This window comes from Phyllostomus hastatus, unplaced genomic scaffold, assembly GCF_019186645.2.
Source record: "Phyllostomus hastatus isolate PE091 unplaced genomic scaffold, TTU_PhHast_1.1 phas_contig_210, whole genome shotgun sequence".
Classification (NCBI taxonomy): domain Eukaryota; kingdom Metazoa; phylum Chordata; class Mammalia; order Chiroptera; family Phyllostomidae; genus Phyllostomus; species Phyllostomus hastatus.
In genome coordinates, this window is record NW_025333737.1 from 25343251 (window position 1) to 25359166 (window position 15916).

The 15916-nt window shown below is 48.8% G+C and overlaps 1 long non-coding RNA gene across 1 annotated transcript; it reads left to right on the forward strand.

Annotated features, from left to right (window-relative positions):
* The first annotated feature begins 387 nt into the window (after nucleotides 1–387).
* Nucleotides 388–4889, forward strand: LOC123816623. Its single transcript, XR_006785317.1, has 3 exons — nucleotides 388–524; nucleotides 3695–3806; nucleotides 4756–4889. It is a non-coding gene; the product is annotated as an uncharacterized LOC123816623 (long non-coding RNA).
* The last annotated feature ends 11027 nt before the right edge of the window (nucleotides 4890–15916 follow it).

The window sequence follows — 15916 nt, forward strand, 5'->3', positions numbered from 1 at the left end:
TATTCCACGGGGGTGGGTTTGATTCCTGGTCAGGGCACGTGCAAGAGAGACTCAACCAATAAGCACATGAATGGGTGGAACAACAAATCAATATTTCTCTCTGTCTCCCTTCTTCTCTCTCTAAAATAAATTTTTTTAAAAAAACTGTTTTTTAAATGCTCCTACCGTTAATACCCAAAGCTAATTGGTCCCTAGAAGGTCAAGGTTTACAAGCTTGATTCCTTCCAAACCATGAAGTGTGAGGAGTCTCTGAGACCTCAGCTTTCCGTTTGAGCCCAGGAAGCAGCAAGACTATTTCTAGAAAATGGGCTCTCCAGGGAGGGTGCTCTGGAGGGGTGGGGGCGGGGCCCTGGGCTCATTACAGCCCAGAAGGCACAGTTTGGTCACCCAGACTCTCCACTTGCCTTTATTTATAATCCTAATTGCACCCTCCAGGAAGAACAATTGCTGATCAACCCAGTTACAAAGTAAAGTTAATACAATGAAGAGACAGCAACGAATGATCGATGCAAAGCTGCAGAGAGGTGAGGACCCCAGGCCACAGCTGCCAGCTCTCCTCCCGAGGCCCCTCCCTTCCTGGGCACCTCCCTTCGCTCCACAGCTCAGGGACCTGCTATCTCCCATCGGGGAAGGTCAGGCCACACACTCCCCAGGTGGTGGTGGGGGGTGCCCCATGCAGCCTTCCCTCCCTCCTCCTCGGCCTTTCCAAGGAGCCGTTTTGTGGCCTGAGGCTGCTGCGAGCAGAGCTGCAGGAAGCACAGACAGAAAACGGAGCCCTGACTTCCATCCTTCTTCCCCAGTCTCCTTTGTCTTTCCTATTCGCTGAGCCTCCCACTTCCCATGATCTTCTCTGCCCAGCTCCTTGCCCCTGCGGCTGACCTAGTGTGCATACCCTGTCCTGAGAGGGGCCCTGCATTCTGTGGGTGTCCCAACTGATCCAGCAGGCACTGCCTGCTTTGCTCAGCAGCACGAGCAGCTTAAACACAGCCTCCAGCTTTGCTGACCCGGTTCATTCCTTTGTGTTTGTAAAGAGAGAAGCAACTGGAGAGGGAGAGTGGCGGGCGGCCCTCTCCTCCCAGGCCCTGCTATCGGTGCTTTGGGCTCCTCTCTCGCTGCCTCCCTCTGTCTCCTGCAACTTGCCTCCTGCTAAAACAACCGGGAAGAATAACCCTTCATTCCTGGCAATCCACCGCACACCTAGGTGAACGGGTGTGGCTTACATGGGAGGCCAGCCACTTCTCTGCAGTGTGTGGGAAAGGCACCCCTGACCCTTTTTGCCAGCCCCCAGAGCCCATGCAGCGTGTGTACGCCAGCCCATTAGGGGAAACAGCAGGCCTCCCACCCCCACCCCGGGTTTGCAGCAATCATCCTGCATGTTCTGGCTTGTCCTGGCCTCCTATCTGCCCACCTCCAAACTCTCGGCCCTGTCTCCCTAGCCCTGGCCCTTCGGACCAGGGGTTTCTACTCTGTCCTAGTGGCGTTTCCTGGACAGACACTGACAGGGCTAAAACCCTGGGATGCCCAGTTTCTGCACTGTTTTAATAGGAGCTGTGCCCCGGCTCCAGCCCTGCCAGCCCCAAATAGGCACACCAGACGCTTGGCCTCTGCCCTGGGGGAGAGACAACTGGACAACCCGAGGGGAGGGGAGGTAGAGTGACCGTCCAAGGGGTGGAGGGGAGACGAGTGCTGCTTCTGCTCTGACATCACCATCAGGTGCCAAGGACTGGGCTCTGTGGGTGGCCCACGCACGCCTTTGTCTTGTGATTGTCTGTTTCCTGGTCTGCCTCACCCACTGGACCGTGGGCTCTGCAAGGGCAGGCCCGTGTCTGACCGGGGGCTGGATGCCCACTGCAAGGTTAGTGCCAGTCCACTTACACAAGGCCCAAGTGAGAAGCTTCAGGGTCCTCGAGTTCTGCCGACTCTACTTCTTAAAATACTTCTCCAACCAATGGCTTCTTAGGGGGACCGTTTCTGCCTGGTTCGTTCCAAACAGGAATGGGCTGACTGATTTCCCGGCTTCCCCGGTTTGACTCTCTCTCCATCTGTCTGCCCATCTTCCTCACTGCTCACAGGCACGACACAAATCTAATCACGCCACTCCTTTGTTAAAATATGTTCATAACTCTCTATTTCTCACAACATAGAGTACAATTCCCTTAGACCTTCCACGGTTTGGCCCAACCTACTATTCCAGCCTATTTCTTGCTGCGTTTCCCTATGGACCCTGTGAGCCAATCCCTTGGAACGGCTCACTGTTCTTCAAGCGAGTTCTTCTTTTTCTGCCTCCGTGCTTTGCATCTTCTCTCCCCTCTGCCAAAGTTACTCGCCCCTAGAAACCCACCCTTTCCAATCTACTGAACTCATACTAGTCCTTCAAGACCCAGCTGAAATGTCACCTCCTCCATGATGTCATCAACTAGCCATCAAACATCATGTCCTTGTGTGTCTTTTCATCTTGCATGTGTCTCCAGCACCATGGACGATCACAGAGTGGTTGCAATTTTTGTGTCTTTTGTATGAGCCATAAGCTCCTTAGGGGCAGGGCCTGTGTCCTACTTTTATATACGGAAAGCTGGCAGAGAGCCTTACGCATGATGCATGGCAGGGAGGCAGTGTACCATAGGCTGTGTGGCCGTGGACAAGTTACTTACCCTCTCTGTCTCTCAGTTTACTCATTCATAAAACTGTCATAATAATAGTTCCTGCCTGTGGGAATCCTCAACAATGAGGATTTAATGAGTTACTACTTCTAAAGCATGTAGAGCTGTGCCTCTCACATAGTAAGCTCTCAGTAAGTGTTAGCTACTATTATTAACTCTGATGATTAGATCCTCCATAAACATTCTTTGAACGAATGAGTGAATGAGAGCCTATGGAGTCTAACAAGACACTTTTCCACCCATAAAGAACTTTCAGTATCAGAGTCCTTCTGTTAAGATATTAAAGGCAGGTCAAGGTACCCTCTACGTCCCCCGGATTGGCAGTGCCTTATTTGTGGGTTGCAATGCAGCATTTCTTCAGAATGGGCAGAGAGTGTTTGGTTAAGGAAAGGTGACTGGAGAAAGTTTATCACCCTTGTGAGATGAGGGACCGGAAAGGACAGGACCTGAGCCACGTGGTGACAACGGTGGTGCTGAGGGTCAGCAGGAAAGAGATTCACCCATGGAGCCACAGTTCATGCATAAAGCTCCCGGTTACCTTTGAGGAGGACGTGAACCCAGGACTACCTGACTGTTAGATTACAAGGATCCAGATGGGGAAGCAAACTTCTGCGTCCAAAAACCTTAACGACGATCGAAGCTCTATCCTTGTTTTAGAGAATGATGTTGATTTTGAACTTGGTTCAAATTCTGATCTTGCTGTTTACTGTTTTGAAGATGCTGCTGTGTCCCTGAACCTGACCAATCTGTAAAATGAAAATAATTCGTTTCTCACGCGGATGCTATGAAGTTGAAATGATATTAAATGGGGTGATTTACATAACGTAAAGCATTGTGATCCTAGGTGTGTGCAATCTTAGAGTCTGATTTAATTTTGAAATGTGAGGCACACCTAGATCCAATAAAGATGCTCACTTCCTGAGCAAGAATACTATGGGGTTGCTACAGGTATAGTTCTTACATTCTAGCCAGCAAAAAAAAAAAAAAAAGGTCTTTAATCTCACCTGAGGACATTTTTTTTTCATTGCTTCTAGAGAGAGAGAGAAAGGGAGGAAGGAAGAGAAAGAGAGACATCAACGTGAGAGAAAAACATCACTCGGTTGCCTGCTGTACACCCCTGGACCGGGGATCAAACCTGCAACCTAGGTATGTGCCCTGACCAGAAATCAAACCCACAGCCTCTCAGTTACAGCACAGTGCTCCAGCCAACAGAGCCACACCGGCCAGGGCCCAGCAAAAAAAGCTCTAAACTGAACGTAGACTGTGGGCTGGACATTTGGTTAGTGGCTAGAAAACCAGAGTTAAACAAACAAACCCAGTACTTGCCCTCGTAGAGTTCACAGCCTCTCGAGGGAGAGAGAGAGACAAGACAGCAGATGTTTAGTTGCGTCAGGTACTATAGGTGACATGTCGGGTCCTCCCCGAGAGGAAGCGCTGAACTCAGGTGGGACAAAATTGGAGGTGAGGTGGTTAAGGAAGGCTTCTGGAAGAGGCGATGCTGGACTAAGTCTTAAAGGAAGAGTAGAAATTATCTGGACAAAGGAGGGGGGAAGGACGCTCATGCCAGGCAGCAGAAGCAGCAGGTGCAAAAATCCTGGGGTGCCGAGAGCAGTCCCACTCCTAGGGGGGTCAAATCCTGACCGGGGCAGACAGTGAACACCCTCAGCGGGGAGGCGAGTGAAGAGACAGGAAGAGCAGGCCAGGCTCACGTCACGAAGAACAATGGGTGCGAGTCTGGGGCATCTTGATTCTATCCCTAAGGTGATGGTGAGCCATGGAAGGTTGCAAACAGAGGAATGACCTGGTGGCCTTAGTGTCTTGGTCTGCTCACTCAGGAGGCCAGGAGGGCGCTATTCCACAAATGCCAGGAAGACATTTGGGAGCTACACTGAGGTCACGAGGAAGGCGACTCCAAAGTCGAGATCCACACACAAGCCAGAAAGGGCACAGAGGTCAACTTCGGAGTGTGAGGAAGCAGGTCCAAGAGTAGGGACCCCCAAATGTTTGTAGAGATTATTTCTAGGTGGCAGGATTATGGGTAATTTGTAGTCTTGTTTCGACAATAAACATGAATTATTTATATATTTTTTAAAAGAATTAAACAATGAGAAGAAATCAGCCCAAGAATCAGAAGGGGAACCAGATCAAAGAGGATTGGAAGGTAATGGGAAGACCCAGGACAACCATCAGGCGCAAGGAGGTGGATAACTCAGAGGTCCAGACCCTGTGTGGAGTCAGCGCGGGTGAGGAGATTTGGCAGCAGGGTGAGGCGGGGGGTGGGGGGAGAATCTGCTCTCGGGGGCCTCAGGACAGGAGACTAAGTGCCTCCGTTTCAGGGGGATCCTGGTGAGCGGAGCGGAGCTTGTCAAGAAGGCAGTAAGCGCACCCCCAAAGATGAGATGACACGCCAGCCGAGCACTCGGCAAAGGGATGGGAGCGCGCACTCAGTGTGCAGACAGATTTTCAGTAGGTGGCTGAAAGGCACAAGGGGAAAGATTGTGTAACCAAGTTGTGGGGCAGGACAATAGTGGCCTATTGTTGGAGACCCGATAAACAAACTGAGAGTGTTCATCCTGGGGGCGTGGGCTTGAAATAAGTTCTAAGACAGCTTAATGATCCATCACAGGCCCTCTCCTCGGATGAGTCACCGGAGAATTATATTAACCCGGTGCAGCCTTCCTCGCCCCAGCCTCTGCAACAAAGCAACTGTGAGATAGGTTGGCTGAGCTCCTCTCACGGTAATGCCTCCGGCCTGTACAACAGGGGAGATGGAAGCAGCCAGCCTCATCAATCATCCTTGGCAGGCCGCAGTCTCCCCTTCTTTCCTGTGTTCAGGATTTGCATAATTAGGCACCTGATGGAGGTAGATGCCCTCCCCGCTGACGGCAGTATTCTGCAGCGCTCCGGCGTGGAGGTGGAGGTGGACAGGCTGCTGAATGGGCGCAGGCCTGCGAACAAAGCCTGGAGGAGGAGCCTGCCTCTTGCAGGAGTGGGTTAATGAGGTTAGACACTGCTGGCCTGGGAGTCACAGCCAACAGCAGTCACACCAGAGATGGAAATAAGAAAGTCCTGGAAGAGATGGAGGAGCTGCCAGGTCTGTCACCAGAGGGTCTGGATTTCAATCCCGGTCCACTCTGCTAAAGCCGCGCTGTGCGGAACATCGTTCAACCGACTGGAATCGTAGTTTTCTTGACTACAAAATGGTAGTGACAGCCAGTGGCCGTATCCCCAGAGACTAACAGTGTGTGTCTGCCAATGTTCTAAGGGCTTTACATATATACATATGGGGGATATATCTATATGTATGTATAAACTCTGTAATTAGCAGAAACCCTACGTAAGATACACGTTATTATGCTTGTCATCCTCCTTAAAGATGAGGTTACCAAGGCATGGGGAAGTTAAGAAACTTGCCCCAAATCACAAACAGGTCGGAGCCCAGACTTAAACCTGGGCAGCCAGACCCGAGACCCCACGCTTCAGACCACATTCTCCTCCTCCTTCAGCCACAGAACGCTTTACACACAGAACTTATTCTTCTCGTTTGTGCCTGACATTTCCAGAGGCCTGAATGAAATACCTAGGCCCCACTCACGACATGTTTGTGCTTTGCCGGGGTTTTAACGGAGGAAAGGGCGGGGTCCATGACTGTGTCCACCACACGCCGAGCGTTGAGCCTTCCAGAACCGTGGAAGATGCAGGAGCAGAGACTCGGAGAACCAGCGACTTTCCACAGTCATGGAGCTTGTAAGCCAATGAGACTCATCTGATCCCAAACTTCCCAGGGCAGGGCTTCTTCGACTTTAGAGAGAAGCCAGGTAGTGTGGTAGTTAAGGGACAGGCCTCTAGAACCTGGGTTCAGAGTTCATTTCTGCCACTTCCTAGCTGTGTGACCTTGGGCAAATAACTTGACCTCTCTGGGCTTGGGTTTGCGCATCTGGAAAATGGAGATAACAACAGTAGCTGCCTCATAAGGTGATGGCAAAGTGCACAGGGTTATGCAAGTAAAGGGTTGTGAAAGCAGCGAGCCTAGGCCTGGAAGTACAGTATTTGGTTCCAAGTCTGCTTTATTCAGAGGAGGCACGATGAGGGCTATTCCCAGAAACCAGAAACAGCGGGGGAGTGTTTGTTCGGGGAAGATTTTAGCAGGAAGCAAGCAGGAGAGTCAGATTAATGGGAGGGTGGGCTGAGGGCCAAGGAGGGTCAGAAACGGCTGGACAGACAGTTAGCTTGGGGGCCAGCAGTTAGGCAGCAGGTGGCTCTCTTTCCGGGGCTGGTGCTCGGTATTCAGAGGAGCTGGTAGGAGGCTCAACCAGGCAGTTATGAAAGGGTCTGGGGAGGAGGACTGGGCGCCAGCGCGTGGAGACACAGCCACTGGCTAGAAATTTTGAGGCAGAACTTTACTTTCTAAGTGGCTGGAGTCAGTGAAGACATGAAACAAGTAGTAGGAGAGCCATCAGAGCAGGAAGTCAGCCCTGGCTGGTGTGACTCAGTTGGTTGGAGCGGCATCCCATAAATCAAAGGGTTGTGGGTTTGATTCCCGGTCAGGGCACATACCTAGGCTGCAGGTTCGTTCCCCAGTCGGGGACATGGGAGAGGCAACTGAATGACGTTTCTCTCCCTCTTTCTCTCCCACCCCTTCCCCTCTTAAATCAATGAGCATGTCCTCTGGTGAGGATAACAGAAAAAGAACCGGGGTTCAGCTGACAGTGGGCTAGGTCAGTGTAGGAAGGGCCAGATCCAGATATTGGCTTCATCTGGGTGGGCAGGACATCAGAACAAGGGGAGGAGAAGTGCGTGCCATACAAGTGCTGTGTTGTTGTTATTGTTGGTGATGGTGATGTCATTTTGGCAGCCGGAGTCTGGGGTTTGGGGACAGGACTTCAGTTCTGAGAGCAGAAATAACCAGACTGGGATTTAATGATGCTTTATTTTCCACCTCCCTCCCCCATAAATCTGTGGACCAATGTTACCAACATTTTAATTTAGCCAAGTGAGGCCATTCACACAACCACAAAGCTCATCACTACCATCACCGTGATTTCATAAAAGACAAGCCATTTTATCACCAAAAGGGAGGCAGACATAAATCTGAGGATAGATCTATTTCTCCGTATGCAACTGGTGGGGGGAAGCGTGTCCTGGAGCAGGGCTGCTGGCCAGAGAAGGGTTTAGGAAGCATTCACACTTGGCGCTCCCCTTCCTGGGGTCGGAGCTACCTTGCGGCGCTTTGTTTTAAGCATCGGGACAAGGGCTGTATGGTCACGTGCAATGTGCCTGTCTGCCCTGGTCCAGAGCTTTTGTGCTAACCTAAGCCATCCACACCTTCACAGCTGGCATCTCTGGTGTCCCGTGCTGACACTCCGGGCCACTCATTTCTGGCCCAGCCTGCTCCCACTCCATTCCAGAGCCACCTGGGTCCTCTCCCACTTACAGTCCTCCTCTTGCCCTTTGGACCTGACACCTGAACTTGCTTCCTTCGGGTTGATCTTTTGCACTCTTTAAGGGCCTTGGCTGAAATCTGCCTTCTGCTCTTCCTGCTTCTGCTCATCCTGTGGGCGCCTTGCCCCATCTCCACCCCTGGACCTCAGCCTTGGCCCTTGTCCTCGATTCCTGAGGACCCAACTGGAGTGTAGGAGCCTAAACCAGCCACTGCACTGTGGGCCCGCTGCTTTTCCCACCCGTGTGCTCCTGTTCTCCTGCGGTTGGCCTGGCCGGGCCCGTGGGGGTGAGGGACAGAAGAAGACTGAGTCTCCAGTTTGTCCACAACCCATAGAAATGAACAGGCCCCGGGGCAAGGAGCTAAATGGTTAAGAAACTCCTCAGTGTGTCTTGGACTTGTCTGTAAGCTCTGTGAGTCGGGGACACAGCCTGACGATCTTTTACTGGATCCTTTACTTCCTACCCATCTCCAATTCCCCACCCCTCCTCAAAAGCCAACTAATAAAGTCCATGCACAATGTATTTCTTGCCTTAAATGTGATTCCTTCGCTTAACACACATTCACTGCCCATTTGCCAAGAAGGTGCTACTGTGATAGGCACTGCGAGAGGCACTAAGACAGGCGAGGTCTGGATGCTGCCCTCAAGCAGCCCTCTGCATGACAGGGAGGAGGGCGCACCCGCGGAACTAGAAATGAGGTAGAAGATATAGAACATTTCCAGCAAAGCCTGAAGGCTGGGCTGAACTCGTTTCACCTCCAAGGTCCCGGATGGTTTGGCCCCTGCGGGTTAGCCTGGCTCCTCAACACGTCCCGTTCATCCTTGAACGCAGCTCTGAGCCGAAGGACAGCGGGCATCGCAGCCACCGCGCTCTGTTTTCAGAGAGGGTATTTTTCCTTCCCTCTCCCATTTGTCTTGGTCAGCGGGTGCTCCTTCTCCCTGACCTCCCTCCCACAGTCATCCCAAACAAGGCGAGACCTTTGCTGAAAAACAACGTCTCCTCCTCCCATTGCAAGATAAGGGTGCCCTCTGTGTGTTATTTTCATTAATTTATTGAGGCTTGCTTTTGTATTGCATTTTATTGGCCTTGTACTTACTTGGTTGAAGCCCGAAGGTTGTTTAAGCAACAGGCACAAGAAAAAGGGAAAAACAACTCAAACACACATTAAATTCTCAAAAAAAAAAAGAATTTTCAACCAACCGATTTAGTACCAGTGATGAAGTTTCCAAGAAGAGTTCCTTGGATAGGAGGATCTTTCTTCCATAACTCGCTTTTCCTCACTGCTAAATGACACGAGTTGGGGAGGGGGGGCGTTCAGACTTTCTGTGGGTCATGGGGTTTATCCCCAAGCGGTTGTGCTGTTGTCTTTTGGAAGCTCCTCCCAGGGGCCTGCCTTCCGATCCCTGTGCAGTCTCCCAGGGGCAGTCTCTGCAAATTGCCACAGGCTTTCGGTGGTAGGGTGGTCACTGTCTTCCTGATCGGTAACTGTATGGAGGTGGGGCCGCCGGAAGGTCACAGGGAGGAATTCTGAATCAGAAGTCAGGAGACCTGGGTTCTAGTCTTGGCGGTGCCCCTACCTGTGCAAATGTCCTAACTTCTCTGGGATTCTGTGTCCCTGAGTCAGAGAGTCTGCAAAGTTCAGTAAGATGGTGAGTGCTTATTTCATCTGAATTATTTAATTACATATCAAATGCACATTCACTGTATGTATATATATATGAAGATGGTACAGAAATATATCAGGACTGGTCTCTCACCTTCATCCACCATCACCTCCAGAAATAATCACTATGGTTTAGGTGAACACCCTCCCACATACTGTGGGTGCCCACACGAAGATGTCACTGGGTGTGTTAGAGTCCGCCCCGTTTCTACAGCTGCCGTGGCCTGCGTCACAGCTGTGGAATTCCCTGTCTTTGAAGACAAGACTCTATCTTCTAACTGCATTTTATTCTTTTGGCACCAAGATTTTGCTTTTTTTTATGTATTTACTTTTTCTAGAAAATTCCAGAGATAAGGAAAAAGTGGGGAGCTAGCTTGTATAGGGCCAGGAATGAATTCTGTATCTCCAGCCTTGACCAGCATGGCTCCATTGGTAGGGCAACACCCTACAAAGCTAAAGGTCGCCGGTTCAACTCCGGTCAGGGCGCATATGAGAGGCAATAGATTGCTGTTTCTCATTCGCATCGATGTTTCTCTCCATCTCTTTTTTCCTCCCTCTCTTTCTCTCTAAATATAAATAAATAAAATCTTGAAAAATGTGTATGTATCTCTATTCCCCACTCCTCATTCAGTGACATTACATTGGTGGCTTGAAATTGGCCAAAGTAGGAGTATTTATACCATAGAAACTGGCAAGTGCTGCGGATCGCCCCCACCCCCAACCCATCCAGTTTACCAGCACGTCACTGGGCCTGGGGCCTTCCCCACGCTTTAACGACTCAAGATGTTCAGCCAAGTAGCACTACATAGTTCAATGGGCCCTGTGGAGGCAAGTAGCCTGGATTTGTAGGCTGTGGCCTTTCTGGCAAAAGATAACAGAATCCTGGGCAAGAGCATGGAAATAGATGCTGGCAAAGAATAGGGACTTACAGCTCCTCTAGCCTGCTGCCCTGAAGCAAACACTTCATACGTGTTCAGACCTCTGGAAGATCGTTAGGATAATGGCCCAGTGAATCACCGCTCGTTGCGTCCACACCCCTTTGCAATGTGATGTTGCTCCTCCTCTCCTGAGAGAGGTCAAGTCTGTTTTGCCATCTCCTTGACTCTGGACTGGCCTCATGAAAAAATTTTTTTTTCACTAACCAATAGAATGTTGCAGAAATACCATTGTGCAAATTCTGGAGTTTATGCCTAAAGGAGTCTTCCAGTTTCTGCCATCAACCTCCACAACCTTGAGAGAATCATTTCTGGATGAAATTCAGTGAGTCTATGGGGGATGAGAAGTCACTTGGAAAACTGAAAACCAGCACCAACGACCAGACGTGGGGGCGAGGTCATGTAGGACCTTCCAGCCCAAACCAGATGACTGCAGCTGCGTGAACGATTGCAGGTGAGACTAACAGAACCACCCGCAGAGCCAACCCACAGCACAGTGAGAAACAGTAAGTCATCTGACCTGTTGTTACACAGCAACAGCTGACTGAGACAACCTCGGGCTCTCGAGAATATGGCAGGACCCTGGGAGCTAACTGCCAGAGTTGGCGAGTGGTCAGGGTTTACCTCAGATGTTATTCCTCCCAGGGGCTCACGCACCTTCAAAGGAATCAAGTTCTAACAGTGGCATTGCAGGCTCTTATCAAGGACATCCTTATGGCCAGGGACCTTCCTGCCCGCTCTCCAGAAGCCACATCGTGGCTGCTTCCTTCCTCAGCTTCCAGCTCACCTGTTAAAAGCCTGCCTCTCCCAGATGAGGAGGGCACAGGAGAGATCTTACTCAGAGGAGCCCAGCTGGTCGGCAATGCAGACGAGATTTTGAAGAGACTCTGAGGCACATCCAACCTCGTTCTGTGGCTAAACAAAAACAACCCTGAACTCCAAGAGAGTGCTGAAGGGAAAAATAAACAGGGATTCCAAAGATGACAAAATATTGGGTCATGTGGTGGCCGTGGGGTGTGTCTCTCCTTTTTTCTACTACTCTGGCTTGGCTTTGCACCTCTGGAGCCAGGGCCAGGAAAAGGGGTCCACTGAGCACTGGTCCCTTCCAAATCCCTCCTCATTTCCTTTGCAACCAAAAGCATGTCGTCTGGAGACTTAGAGACTTTGCTCCCAGTCTCCAGAAGGAAGGAAAGCAGGGAAGCCCAGAGGGAAAGAGAAAGGGAGTGGAGAAAGATTGCCTAACAACTTTCCCAGATACCCCCTTACCTACAGAGTAAAGTTCAAGTCCTTTTTTGGTGTGTAGAGCTCTTCCCAGCTGGGCTCGCCCACAGCTGTAGTCTTATCTCTGCCTCTCTGTGTCTGACTCCACAACCATCAGGCTTCTGCAGCTCTGGGTCTGGAATGTCCTTTTCCCCTGCCTCCTTGTAGACCTGCTTCTGCTCTGCGATGCTTTCCCCACCTCCCAGGCGAGGACAGCCTCATCATGCCTCAACATGCCCCATCATGCCCCCAGCTGCCTTATCTAATCAGTCTGGTAATACAGCAGGATCATTCATTCATTCATTCATTCATTCATTCAACAAGTGCTCATTGAGCACCCGAACGAGCCAGAATCTGTGCTCGATTCCAGGGATAGCTGTAAGAAACATAATAAACACAGTTCTTTCCCATTTGGACCTCCCAGGCAGCCTTCCAGACAGCTGGTGAGTTAATACCTACATTGGAGTCCTGGGGATAAAGAACAGGGGTTCACTCTGCCAGTGGGGGTCTGGGCAGCTTTCCCCAGAAAAGTGAAATAACAGCTGAAAGGTAGTAGAGGTTAATAAGGTTGAAAGGGTGGGGTGAGAGGCCCCAGGCAAAGTGGGAGGCAGCCTGGCAAATTTGAGGAAGTAAAAGAGGGCGAGGAAGTTGTGTAAGCTCCGGTTGCGGTGGCAGGACAGGCAAGCAGGAACCCGGGCCTGTGGAGCATGGCAGACAGCAGTGGGGGTTTTGGTCTCCCTCCTAAGAGAAACGGGAGACACTGATGGGTTTACCCTGGTGGGGCAGGATTATAGGAATATATCTGATTTGCTTCTTATAAAGATTCATTGCTTAGTTGTGAGGTTTTACAAAGAGTGGATTAACAGTGGGGATATTCGAAGTGAAAGCAGAAAAGCTAGCAGAAGGCGGGTGCAGCGGTCCAGGGAGGAGGTACCCATGGCCTGGACCACAGCGGATGGGCTAAATCAACAGGTAGGAGATCAGACTGGTGGACTCAGTGGCAGGCTGGAAATAAGTGAGCAAGAGGAGATATCCAAGATGGCTCCCCTGTTGCTGGCATGGGAAGTGTCTGTTGCTCCTACTAGCCTGGGGCTTAATAGACTTTTTATTTTTTTAAGATTTTATTTATTTATTTATTTATTTTTAGAGAGGGAAGGGAGGGAGAAAGAGAGAGAGAAATATCAATGTGCGGTTGCTGGGGGTCATGGCCTGCAACCCAGGCATGTACCCTGACTGGGAATCTAACCTGCAACACTTTGGTTCACAGCCCGAGTTCAATCCACTGAGCTACACCAGCCAGGGCTGGGGCTTAACAGTCTTATAACCCCCTGCACCCAGCACAGCATTTTACACAGGGCTTGTGAAAGGGAAATGCAGATGATGGGAACTAAAGGGCAAACTCTATCAGGGAGTCTGTTAGGTGTTGACTTAAAACCATTCAACGGGACCATCTACAGAATTCCTGTAACAAATAGGTATTTCAAAATGCACAAACGTCAGACCTCTTCCAGAGGGATTAATAAATGCTTTTGGAATGTAGGAAAAATAGATGGGGTGTGAGCATTCTTTTCTCAGTATTGCCAGATAGAAGCTTGCACTAGAGGAAGCTTCTGGAAACAAACACTATATAAACAAAGAAGTAGACCCCAAATAGAAAAATAATTTAAATATGTAAATTATATGTTATATAGTAAATATTAAAATATATTTAATATATTATTATTTTTAAAAAGATTGTATTTATTTATTTTTAGAGAGAGGGGAAAGGAGGGAGAAAGAGAGGGAGAGAGACATCCATGTGAGAGACACTGACCGGCTGCCTCTCCTACCCGCCCCAACGGGGTACCGAACCCACAACCCACGCACGTGCCCTGACCTAGAATCAAACCAGCAACCTTTCGCTTTGCAGGAAGATGCTCAACCAACTGAGCCACACCAGTCAGGGCTTAATATATTACCTTTAATTGCAAAAGTAACTTCTCACTGTGAAAAATTCAAGCAATATATAGAGAACGGAGTCAAAATGAAATGCCTTTTCGCCTACCCTCAAAGCTACCCCTCACCAAATGAAATCGCTTTTCCTGTGCACTAAAACACTTTTAATAAAGATGAGGTTGTTCAATATTTTTCTGTGGTTTGCTTTTCTTCCCAGTATATCATAATCATATGAGAAAGCATGATTTAGGGTCATGCTGAAGCCACAGACTAGGGAGGCAGCCTATTGGTGTTCAAATCCCAGCTCTGCCACTTACCAGCTGGAGGATCCCAGATGAATGACTTAGCCTACTGTGCCTCAGTTCCCTCATCTGCGAAACAGCTGAAATTACGGTATCTTCCTCATAGGGTTTCTGTGAGGATTAAGTAGATGTAAAGCGTGGAGAACTACCTCTGGTACAGATACTCTTCCCTCATCAGTATGACTCCATCTCGTCAACAATGTCAAAGCACAAGACGTATTAAAATTATTTGACTTTCCTTTATTGATGGGCATTTAAGTTGCTACCATTTCCTTTGTAATTCTAAACTGCAAGTCTTTAAAATATCTTTAAATATAGATCTTTCTGCACACACAGGAGCATTTCTGCTCTCACTACAAAATGGCATTGATCTCCACTTCCACCCTTACTTAACGAACTGGAAATTCTGTTAGACAGCCCCTTTCCCTCACCCTTTGCTCAACACTGACAACTAGCAGTTTTTAGGAAGTTCTACCAAATCAGTGGACAATATAAAATATCTCATTGTTTTCATTTTGGTTTCCCATGTTATTAGTGAGATTATCGTTTTATGTGTTTATTACAAAGTTGTACTTCTTTTCTTCAGTGAATGGACCCCATTTTACTATTGGTCAGTTTCCATTGGGTTTATATATACTTCAGCTGTTGATTTGTACAAGTTCTTTATAATATTATGAATATTAGGCTTTTGTTCAAACAATTTCTCTCAGTTGGCCCTGTGTCTTTTAGTGTGTTTATGGTTTCTTTAGTTGTACAAGGAAGTGTTCATCTGGTCATCTGTTACCAGATAAATCAGTTTATCTGTAGTCCTTCTGTTAATCTTTTGCTTATGTCTTTTAGGGTTGAGGCCTTTCCTATTAGGGCTTGCCCAATTCAAAATTTAAAAAATTATGTTTATATTTATCTCTAATTTGACTTATAGGCTTTAAAAATGTTTTGACCTGTAAGTCACCAGGAATTTTTGTGTATGTGGTGATATTGATAGGGGACTCAAGGCTTGGAAAATTGTAGCTTAGGGTCAAAAGTTATGAGTCTAGCAAATAATGTGTTATGTTAAAGCTTTTGTTTCAGAAACTACAGATAAGGCCCATTCTGGCTCCTGGGAAAAACAGCCGACCTCCTGGGGCACTGATAGAAGATTACCACCTGGGGACATACAAACCTTTGTTCCAGGGAGAGCAGATGACCACCCTTCCCACATGGGATCAGCTAACTGCCCAGGACAGGAATGTTGCAGCTTCTGAACCTCAAAGCCCTCACCACCCCTTGTTTGTTCTTCCCCACCCCCTTATAAAAGATCTGGCCAGGAACGAGAGGGGAAGATGGTTTGTTAGGGTAGGAACCCTCCATCTTCTTGGATCGCCGGCCATCTGAATAAAGCGGCCATAAAAGATTCAATCGCTGTCATTGCTTATTGGATTTGATAGTGACAGGCAGCCCAAATGCTGGTGTCTTTTCCAGTTGCAATATAACTTCTTCCCCCTAAATCTGATAGCTGGTTGTCCCAACACCATTTCCCCGCACAAAGTGTACTTGCTGTTATTATTATAAACTAAGTTCCTATTTATTCAGGATATATTTCAGGACTGTGTTCCATTTCCTTACCCACTGAGTTATTCTTACAGCAATATGATGGTTTTTGTTATTATATCTTCGATATTTTTGTTGTATGTCTTGACATATAAAAGGAGGTGTTCCTCTCAGTATTCTTTCAAAATG